The sequence below is a fragment of the Dromiciops gliroides genome, chromosome 4, assembly GCF_019393635.1.
Source record: "Dromiciops gliroides isolate mDroGli1 chromosome 4, mDroGli1.pri, whole genome shotgun sequence".
In the NCBI taxonomy this organism is placed as follows: Eukaryota; Metazoa; Chordata; class Mammalia; order Microbiotheria; family Microbiotheriidae; genus Dromiciops; species Dromiciops gliroides.
In genome coordinates this window covers 101167979-101178488 of record NC_057864.1, presented here as the reverse complement: position 1 = coordinate 101178488, position 10510 = coordinate 101167979, and positions in this window count along the sequence as shown.

The window sequence follows — 10510 nt, the reverse complement described above, 5'->3', positions numbered from 1 at the left end:
CTCCCTACTCAAACTCCATTGGCTGTACAAAATCCTCTATTTGTTATTAAAAGCTCTTTATAACCTAACCCCCTCCTACCTTTCCACACCTTCTCACGCCTTGTTTGGGATCCTTTTTTAATCTTGCCCAACTCTTCCTGACTCCATTTGGCATTTTCTTAGCAAAGATACTGGAGTGGTTTGTGATTTCCTTCTCCAGCTCATTTTCCAGATGAGGAAACGAAGGCAAACATCGTTAAATAATTTGCCCAGGGTCACACAGCTAGTAAAGTGAGGCTAGATTCGAACTCAGGAAGAGGAGTATTCCTGACTTCAGAACCTCCACTCCATCCACTGAGGCACCTAGCTGCCCTTCTTGCACCTTACTACCCTGAACATGCTCTACGGTGTTCCATGACCAAGACATCCCATCTCTGGATCTACGGATTTTCTCTGGCTCTCCCTCCTCAGCTCTATTTTCTGGCTTCCCTGGCTTTCTTTAAGTCCCAACTAAATCCCATCTCTTCCAGCAAGCCTTTCCCAAACCGTCTTAATTCTAGCACCTTCCCTCTTTTAATTATTTCCTATTCATCCTGTATATAACTTGTTTATACACATTTGTTTGCTTATCTCATTAGATTATCAACTCCCTAAGGACAGAGACAATGTGCTTGACTCTTTTTTTGTAACCCCACCATTAGCACATTACCTGACCCATGGTAGGCACTTAATAAATGTTTAATTAGCAATTGACAACTTTAATATTCTTCTAGGAAGCTTTGGATGTGATCTCTCTTCTAAACACTGAAACACTTTCTTTGCACATCTCTTGGGAAATTTATCATGCATTGCAATTATTTAACTTCATGTCCTTGCTGTCTTAGACTACAGCAGACCCTTATTCACCTTCGTATTCCCTTCAGCACCTAATACCTGTCTTCCACTCAAAAGGCTGACAAAAAAAAAATTTTGAAATGTATTGACCAATGAGATACTCATTTGATTCTCATATTGGCATAATCAAAAAGAGCCTCAGAATGAGATTAATCTTATATACTCAGATATTGGTTCATTATTTCATTTTCTGAATGCACTCTACATATGTGCCCTGAGATTAGACAGTGGATCTGTGTAACTAGACAGTAATCCAGCATAATTCCATGTACACTTATCCCTTCCAGATGAAGACTTTCCCTAACAGAGGATCAGCATTAAAAAAAAAAAATGAGAATTTTGAAGGAGTTTTGCAGAAGCTGCAGACAACAGGAGCAGGCCAGAAGATGACACAGAGCCTATAAGCAAACACCTAACCTGAATTTTACAATAAGGTACTGTAAACATCCCATAAAAGAAAATTTTAAAATTCAGACTTCTTCTCTGGTATGAAGGGAAGGCCAAAAAATTGTATGCAATTTTCCAGATTGGGGAGGAGAAGGTACCTCACCCCTAATGCCTGAGATGTAGATGGATTAAGTTTACTGGAAAAAAAGGCTTCCTGGAGATGGTCACATAATTGATTATTTTAATTTCTCAAATAAGGCTTATTATAAAAGAAGAATTGGTTTTTCCAGTACTCATAAATTTAGAGTTGGAAGGGACTTTGAAAGTTATCTTATCTAATGTGTGTCATCTAGTCCAAAATATGGCATTTTATAGAGGAGGAAAAAAGGTTGGGGAAGTTAAGTGATTGGTTCAAAGGCCAGGATCAGAACCCAGGTCTCTGATTCTAAATGTAATAATCTTTCTTTGGCATCTCCACTTTATCTGACAAGGTCAGGAAAAGTATGTTTGACTGAAGACTTTCAGATCACATTGAAAAATCCCTAGACTGAAAAGGGAAAGAGTGAAGCACCAGGAGGAAACATATTTATCACTATGCTAGATACTAGAAAGTAGTAGGTACAACCATGAGAGAATAGGGCGGAGAGTCCCATAATTCACATGAAATAATTTCCCAAAAAGAGCAGTAATAATAATTATAATAACAAAATAGTTATTATAACAATAACAGTTATATCAAGGGAAATGATGGAAACTATCACTTCCCTGCAAAACTTTTAAGTTGCAGCTCCAAACAAGCCCCATCATTACTGCCTCAAATGCTTCACAGTAGTGAATGAATTATTAGTAAAGTACTTGACAAGCTTCTTCTCTAATGCAAGCCTAAAGCCTTAACAGGAAACCTCACATATTTATTATCAAAAAATTAGAGCACCAATGATCTTTCCAAATAAAGTCTAGTTATGTACTTTTTATAAAGCATTCAGGTGTGTCACTCAGGGAAAAAACAACAAACACTCACATGATAACAGGATATTGACTTCAAATCAAAAAGGATACACAAAACACAAAATCACAGTGGTGTAAAGAACAGACCATTATAAATTTGTGCAAAAATATTTGTGGTGGCTCTTTTGTGGTGTCAAAGAACTAGAAACCAAGTGTGTATTTATAAATTGGAGAATAGATGAACAAATTATAGTGTATGAATTAATGGAATACTGTTTTGCTGTAAGAAATTATAAAGGAGATGGTTTCAGAGAAACCTGGGAAGATTTGCATGAACTAATGAAGACTGACATGAGCAGAACCAGGAAAACAATTTATACAGTAACAACAACATTGTAAAGACAAAACAACTTTTTTAAAAAACTTAAGAACTCTGATCAATAGAGTGACCACTATTTTAGATGGTCCATGCTATTCAACTCCTGACATAGAGGTGGTAGATTCTGGGTACATATTGAAACTTTTTTTTTTTGACATGGACAGTTAGAGAATTTGTTTTGCTTGATTAGCATATTTGTTTAAAAAAGGGGCGGGGTTAGATTTTTCTTTTTCAGGGGAAGAAAAGGGAAAGGAAAACAATTTTACTAATAGAAAAAATAAAAGTTTTAAATAAATAAAATGAAGGTATTAAACTCAAAACTTTTTCTGCAAAGATTTTATTAGGTTTCCCTTCTAATTATAAATATACTGCCTTTGTGCAAAAACTTTTCAACATCATTTATCAAAATTTTCCATTTTATCTTTTGCTCAACAACTTTTTTTAGCACATCGAACTTCTGATGATTGGTTGAAAATATTCACCGTGTGCTTTGTGGTTTAGATAAAAAAGAAAGCTGAACCCATTCTGAGATACTTAAATACAAAGAGTCAGCTCTTAGGGACATTCTAGCAGTGAGAGATTTCTCCCTCTTCCTCTTCTCCCACAGCTATGGTATCTTGTAACAGAAGCAAATGTCCATGGAAGATGTGCCTGCAAGCAGCCTAAGAAGTGAATTAGAGGATAATTACTTCCTTAATCTCAGATTTCTATAGAAAGAGAAATTCAAAGAACCAGTACTTAGTGCCGGGAGTGGGGAGCCTGCTGTCTAAGAGTTGGCAAGATACAGAGCCAACATTCCCAAGGAGCAGAACTGGAGAGGTTTCCCACTGGTCCTAAGTAAGGTAAAGGTGCTGAATATTTTTGAAAGAGCCTTGTAGGGGGCAGCTAGGTGGCTCAGTGGATAAAGCACCAGCCTGGGATTCAGGAGGACCTGAGTTCAAAGCCAGCCTTAGACACTTGAGACTTACTAGCTGCATGACCCTGGACAAGTCACTTAACCCTCATTGACCCACCCCCCCCCCAAAAAAAAAAGCACCGGACTAAGTCCTGATGGAAAATCCAAGAAAAAAAAATCACAGTGAGCCATTTCCCCCACCTAGGTTAGCATAGAGAGACAGAAAGACATGTCTATGGACATTAGAGGTGGGTCTAGATAGGAATGTATAGGGAGAGGTTGAACCAAGACAAGAAGTCACAAAGATGGCACAAAGGGGCCTACACTTTAGCAGAGTGAAGGAATAAGTGTAAACGGGCAGCTCTATTCCTCACTACTCAGGTCTAGGTCACAGCTCCAGAGAAGACCAAGGAAGAGATCTGTCTCTTGAGTAATATTCCAGAGTGAAGGGTTCTTGCAGGACCTAGGCTATGTACCAAGCTAGGTGAAAGTTCAGAAGCAAGTAATAGCTGTATGTCTTGGACCCCAAAAACAGAACAAGGTCTCAGTTCCAGCTTCCATTCTGGTTTGAAGCCTGCAGAATAAGAACCAGGGCAGGAATCCAAAACCAAAGGGAATCTTCCAGTTCTTTTACCTTTTGACCAGCAAAGCTTTCCATCTGGCTGATAGTGGCTGAGTCTAGCCACAGTCCACTGGAACTAAAAACAAACAACAAACAACAACAACAACAAAAAACCCACAGACATGGGGCAGCTAGGTGGCACAGTGGATAGAGCACTGGCCCTGGATTCAGGAGTACCTGAGTTCAAATCCGGCCTCAGACACTTGACACTTAATAGCTGTGTGACCCTGGGCAGGTCACTTAACCCCAATTGCCTCACCAAAAAAAAAAAGAATTAAAAACCCACAGACATATTACTCAGATTCAGAGCCTGGTCAGGAACTTGCAGAGTTCCAAGGATAGATGAAACCACCTTGGTAGTATTGAGAGCTTGCAGGTTCCCAGCCTAAACTGTTCTTGACACCCTTGAATAACATAGTATGCAATAACCCAGGAAAGCAGCAAGATCAACTCAGACATTCTCTCTAGAAATGGGCATGCCTGAACGTTAACATCATCTGAATCAGGATGTAAGATAGAAAAAAATGAGGAGAAAAAATTCTAACTTAAAAAGTTATTATGATTACAGGAATGCTCAACACACAACCCCAGGAGAGAATGACTCCAAAACAGCAACAAGTAAAGCCTCAAAAGTAAAATATAGCTTAAGCACAAGTTCAACTAGAATTCCTGGAAGAGAATAAAAACGTTTAAAAAGGTGCTTACATTTTTTTTTTGTGATAAATAAAATGAGTGCTAAAAAGGAAAAGAAAAGAAAAGAAATTAGACTTATAGAAAAAAGAATTGGAAAAGGAATTAATAGCTTGGCATGAAAAGTACAAAACCTTACCCAAGCAGCAAACTTCCTCAAAATTAGAATGAACCAAATAAAAAATAATGGCTTTATGAAACAACAAGAAAGATTAAAACAAAATCAAAAGATGAACAAAAATAAAATAATTGTATTTCGGGGCAGCTAGGTGGCACCATGGATAGAGCACCAGCCCTGGAGTCAGGAGGACCTGAGTTCAAATCAGGCTTCAGACATTTGACACTAGCTGTGTGACCCTGGGCAAATCACTTAACCCTCACTGCACCGCAAAAACAAATAAAACAAATACCAAAAAAAAATGTAAAGCTAAGCAAATAATCGTAAGCAATTGAACAAGAATAAACTGTTAACATTTTAATTTGGGGAGATAAGACAGAACTATATCTCGGGTCATAGAGGGAGTCTTATGACTCAGAGAACCTGAGAGTGCTTCAGTTGTGTCTTGATGATCTTCATGGAAAGAGAGGGAAAGAGACATACACTGGGGAGGAAGAGGGGAAAAGAAAGGAACTATGGGGAAAATTAGCTCATTTAAGGTAAGCAAGTAGAAGTCTACACAAAGAAGAAGTAGAGAAGTAGGTAACACTTGAGTCTCACTCTCATCTGAATTGGTCAAAGGAGGGAATAAAATACACATGCATGCAACTGGAAACAGAAATACATTTCACTCAACTTGAAAACAGGAGAAGGTAGAAGGAGAAATAAAAGCCAACATAAATTAAGAGAGTCTAAGCAAAACAAACTTTAACTAAGTATATACAAAAATATTGATAGCACCTTTTTTATGGTGTCAAAGAATTGGAAACTGAAGGTATGCCCATCAACTGGAGAACTGCTGAACAAGTTATAGTATATAACTTAGATGGAATACTTTTATTCTGTAAGAAATGATGGAGATGATTTCACAGAAACCTAGGAAGATTTGTACAAATTGATGCACAGTGAAGTGAGCAAAACCAGGAGAACAAATTTATACAATATTGTAAAGCCAAACAACTTTAAAAAACTTGGGAACTGGGGGCGGCTAGGTGGTGCAGTGGATAAAGCACCGGCCCTGGATTCAGGAGTACCTGAGTTCAAATTCGGTCTCAGACACTTGACACTTACTAGCTGTGTGACCCTGGGCAAGTCACTTAACCCCCATTGCCCCAGAAAAAAAAAACAAAACTTGGGAACTCTGATCAGTGCAATAACCAATCACAGTTCCAGAGGACTCCTGATAAAATACACTACTCCCTCTCCTGATAGAGAAGTGAAGGACTCAGGAGTACAGATATTTTTTTAAACATGGCCAATGCAGAAATTTATTTTGCTTGATTATACATGTTTGTAATGGGAGTTTTGTTTATCTTTCTTTCTCAATTGGGGAAGGTGGAGGGAGAAAAAGTAGATTTTTGCTGATTAAAAAAATAAATGGTTGAATCTCTAAACTCCCCAAAGAGGTGATTAATGGATCAATGTCAAGAAGGAGGGAAGTCTTTGTCTAGTGGAGTGCTGCAAGGCAATTCAACATCTTTGTGTGTGTGTGTGTGTGTGTGTGTGTGTGTGTGTGTGTGTTGTGTTTTTTTGTTTGTTTGTGGGGTTTTTTTGCAGGGCAGTGAGGGTTAAGTGACTTGCCCAGGGTCACACAGCTAGTAAGTGCCAAGTGTCTGAGGCTGGATTTGAATGCAGGAACTCCTGAATCCAGGGCCGGCGCTTTAGCCACCGCGCCATCTAGCTGCCCCCGCGCCATCTAGCTGCCCCCGATTCAACATCTTTTAAATGGCTTGCATGACAACCTAGATAGCATACTTATGAAATTTGTTAATCAAATGGAGCTGGCAGGGAAAGCTAGTATGTTGGATGACTAGGGAACCAAAAGGCTAGCCTGTAGGCTAGAATGATGCGGCTAAATCTTATAAGAAGAAATGTCAAAGGTATAAATGTAAAGTCTGTTGTTTTGGTTCAATGAATCAACTGCCATTTATAGGATAGGGGGACATGGATAGGCAGTACTTTTTTTCTTGGACAATGTCTCGTAAAAAGGGCCTGGGAATTTTCATGTACTTCAACAATGTAACAAAATAGTAAAAAGAAAAATACAACAAACTCAATCATAGAGTATGTTAATAGAGATTAATAGTATACAGAACAAGGAAGGTGATAATTTCTCCCAGCCCTGGTCAGACTATATTTGTTGCTTTGTATTCAGTTCCAGACACAATGTTTTATGAAAGACATGGGGGCAGCTAGGTGGCGTAGTAGCTAGAGCACTGGCCCTGGAGTCAGGAGGACCTGAATTCAAATCCGGCCTCAGACACTTAACACTTACTGGCTGTGTGACCCTGGGCAAGTCACTTAACCCCAATTGCCTCACCAAAAAAAATTTGGGGAAAAAAAAAGAAAGAAAGACATGGAAAAACTGCAACCATGTCCAAGCTAGTTAAGGTAAGGGAATTGAAGAACATGCCATATTAATGTAACCAGCAGGTGGCACTGTCTAGCAAGGTTGGCTCTATAAGTGAGCCAACCTTTAAAATTTTAGGTTCAACCACTCCTTCAAAATCAGGCCCTTCTGTCATCTTTTGGCCCCAGAAGCATAACTTTCCTCTGCCCCTGCCCTTTCTCTGAGGCTGGACGCTTCACTGAGGTACTTACCATATTCGATGCCATTTGTTTATGCATCCAATGGTCTTGATTCACATGTTTATTATCTCTGCTATTTAAGAATTTATAAGAATTATTAGGAAAAAGATCAAAAACCACATGAGTCGAGGCAGCTAGGTGGTGCAGTGGACAGAGCACCGGCCCTGGATTCAGGAGGACCTGAGTTCAAATCCGGCCTCAGCCACTTAATACTTACTAGCTGTGTGACCCTGGGCAAGTCACTTAACCCCAATTGCCTCACTTAAAAAAAAATTTTTTTTTTAAACCATATGAGTCTTTCATGATTGCATCTCAAGTCCCCAAAGCCAAAACAAAACTCTAGCTATTTTAGACTAAGGTGCAAACCTCTGTCTTGTTTATTCCTATACAGTCAAACCACATACAAACAACCTTTCTCAGAAATCCGAATAAGTGGAACAGCAAGCAGGGGAGAGCTCTAGCTGCATCACTACTTCCAGTCTCAATCTCCATTCAGAGCCCCTGCTGGAGCATCTATCTCACTGACAGCCTGACCACAGCCAGCCATCTCGAAATCCACCCCTTCCCTCCTTTATACCTCTCCAAAACCAAACTGAAATCTGAGTTCAGTTGCTTAAGCTTGGTATCCTCCCACGGCATCTTCTGATTCTACCCCCTTAAGACAGGGGGCTGCTGGGAAAGTCTGAATACCAGGTTACCTAAGAATTAAAAGAAGATGTTCAAACTGGAGAAGGGAAGACTTGAGAAGAACATAATAGCTGTATTCAAATGCATAAAAGGTTGTCATTAGAAAAGAACTTTTTTTCTTGGTTCCAGAGGGCAGAATTTGAGGAATAATAGCTGGAAGTTGTAGAGAGGCAAATTTGGGTTCAACACAAAATCATCCTAACATAGTTGTCCCAAAGTGGCATGTGGTACCTCAAAAGGTAGTGAGTTCCCTATCTCCAGAGGTCTTCAGGCGAAGACTGGATGACCACTTGTGGGGTTATTGTAAAAGAGATTCTTATTCATCATTCAGAGATTATATTAGATAACATCAAGTGTCGTACAGTACTGGATTTAGAGTCAGAAAGACCTGAACTTTAATTTTGCCTCATATCCCAGTGATTTTTTTCTTATGGAACCACCTACAGCACTGAGAAACATGGCCACCAAAAAAAAAAAAAATCTCTTATGTAAGGGTGTGTGTGTGTGTGTGTGTGTTGATCATATTGTCTACGTCCACATAGACACACACACTTAAGTGCAACTTGTCCAGAGAGTATAAAAATTTCATGTGTCTCTCACAGAAGGAAGAAAGAATGTCTCTCCTCTCCAAAAATCTCATATGAACTTCATTCCCTTTACATATGCATGAAGCATCAAGTCATCATTTTCCCTATCATTTAGGAGAGTTATATAAAATGCTCCAGGCTTGAAACCTGAGTTATACTAATTATCTATCTATTTATCTATCTATCTATTTATCTATCTATCTGTCTATCTATCTATCCTTGTTGGGTGTCAATTTGTTTTAAAATAATCCCAGTATTTTTCAAACCTGAACTTCTAAACTCTGAACGGGGGATTGAGGGGATGGTGATGCAGGTAGTGAGAGTCTTGAAAACCATGGGAAAAAATTAAGGGTACATGTGATATTTATCCTAGAGAAGTAGAGGACATTTTGGATTTTTTTTCTCCATGTTTAAGGAACACATGGAAGAAAAGGCATGTACATGTGCATCATCAATTTAGAACTAAATCGGTCCTCAGGGCCATTGAGTCCAACCAACCACAGAGATGTTAAATGACTTGCCTAGGGGTCACATGGTGGGAAATTAATCCAGGTCTTCCTGATTCCAGCTATGACATGCTGCCTCAAGATTTCACAACGTTCATTTTTTATTGTTTTATTGTTCTTTCCACTCACATTGTTGTAGTCGTGTATTTTCTTTCTTTCTTTCTTTTTTTGGTTTTTTGGGTTTTGGGGGTTTTTTTTGCTGGGCAATGAGGGTTAAGTCATTTGCTCAGGGTCACATAGTAAGTGTCAAGTGTCTGAGACTGGATTTGACTTTTTTTTTTTTTGGTGGGGCAATGGGGGTTAAGTGACTTGCCCAGGGTCACACAGCTAGTAAGTGTCAAGTGTCTGAGGCCAGATTTGAACTCAGGTACTCCTGAATCCAGGGCCAGCACTTTATCCACTGCGCCACCTAGCTGCCCCTGAGACTGGATTTGAACTCAGGTCCTCCTGAATCCAGGGCCAATCCTTTATCTACTGCCCCACTTAGATTCCCCCGGTCATTGTATATTTTCAAAGAATCATAGATTTAGAACTGAAAGGGACCTCAGAGGCCACCAAGTCCAACCATCTCATGTTACAAATGAGAAAATGGAAGCTAAGAGAAGTTAAGCAACTTGCTCAGGGTCAAACATAACAAATGAAACAGGATTTGAAGCAAGTCTTCCTGACTCCAAACCCAGCACTCTATCCACTCTACTGCCTAGGTGTTTTTTCTGGTTCTGCCTTAATTCAGTTCTTATAAGTCCTTCTATATTCTTCTATATTTATCATATGCATTGTTTCTCACAGCATAGTGATAGTCCATTGTATTAATTTACCACAATTTGCTTAGCCATTCCAATCATTGGGCCTCTTAGAGCAGAACTAAGAATAATCAGCAGAAATTGCAGGGATATTGATTTGGCACAATGTAAGAACTTTCTAACAATGGTAAGTAATGCTTCCCCTTATGAGAAGAGGCTGGTTGAAAGGCTATCAGGGGTGGGGGCAGCTAGGTGACACAGTGGATAAGGCACTGGCCCTGGAGTCAGGAGTACCTGAGTTCAAATCCAGCCTCAGATACTTGACACTTACTAGCTGTGTGACCCTGGGTAAGTCACTTAACCCCCATTGCCCCACCAAAAAAAAAAAAAAAGAAAAGAAAGAAAGAAAGAAAGAAAGAAAGAAAGAAAGAAAGAAAGAAAGAAAGA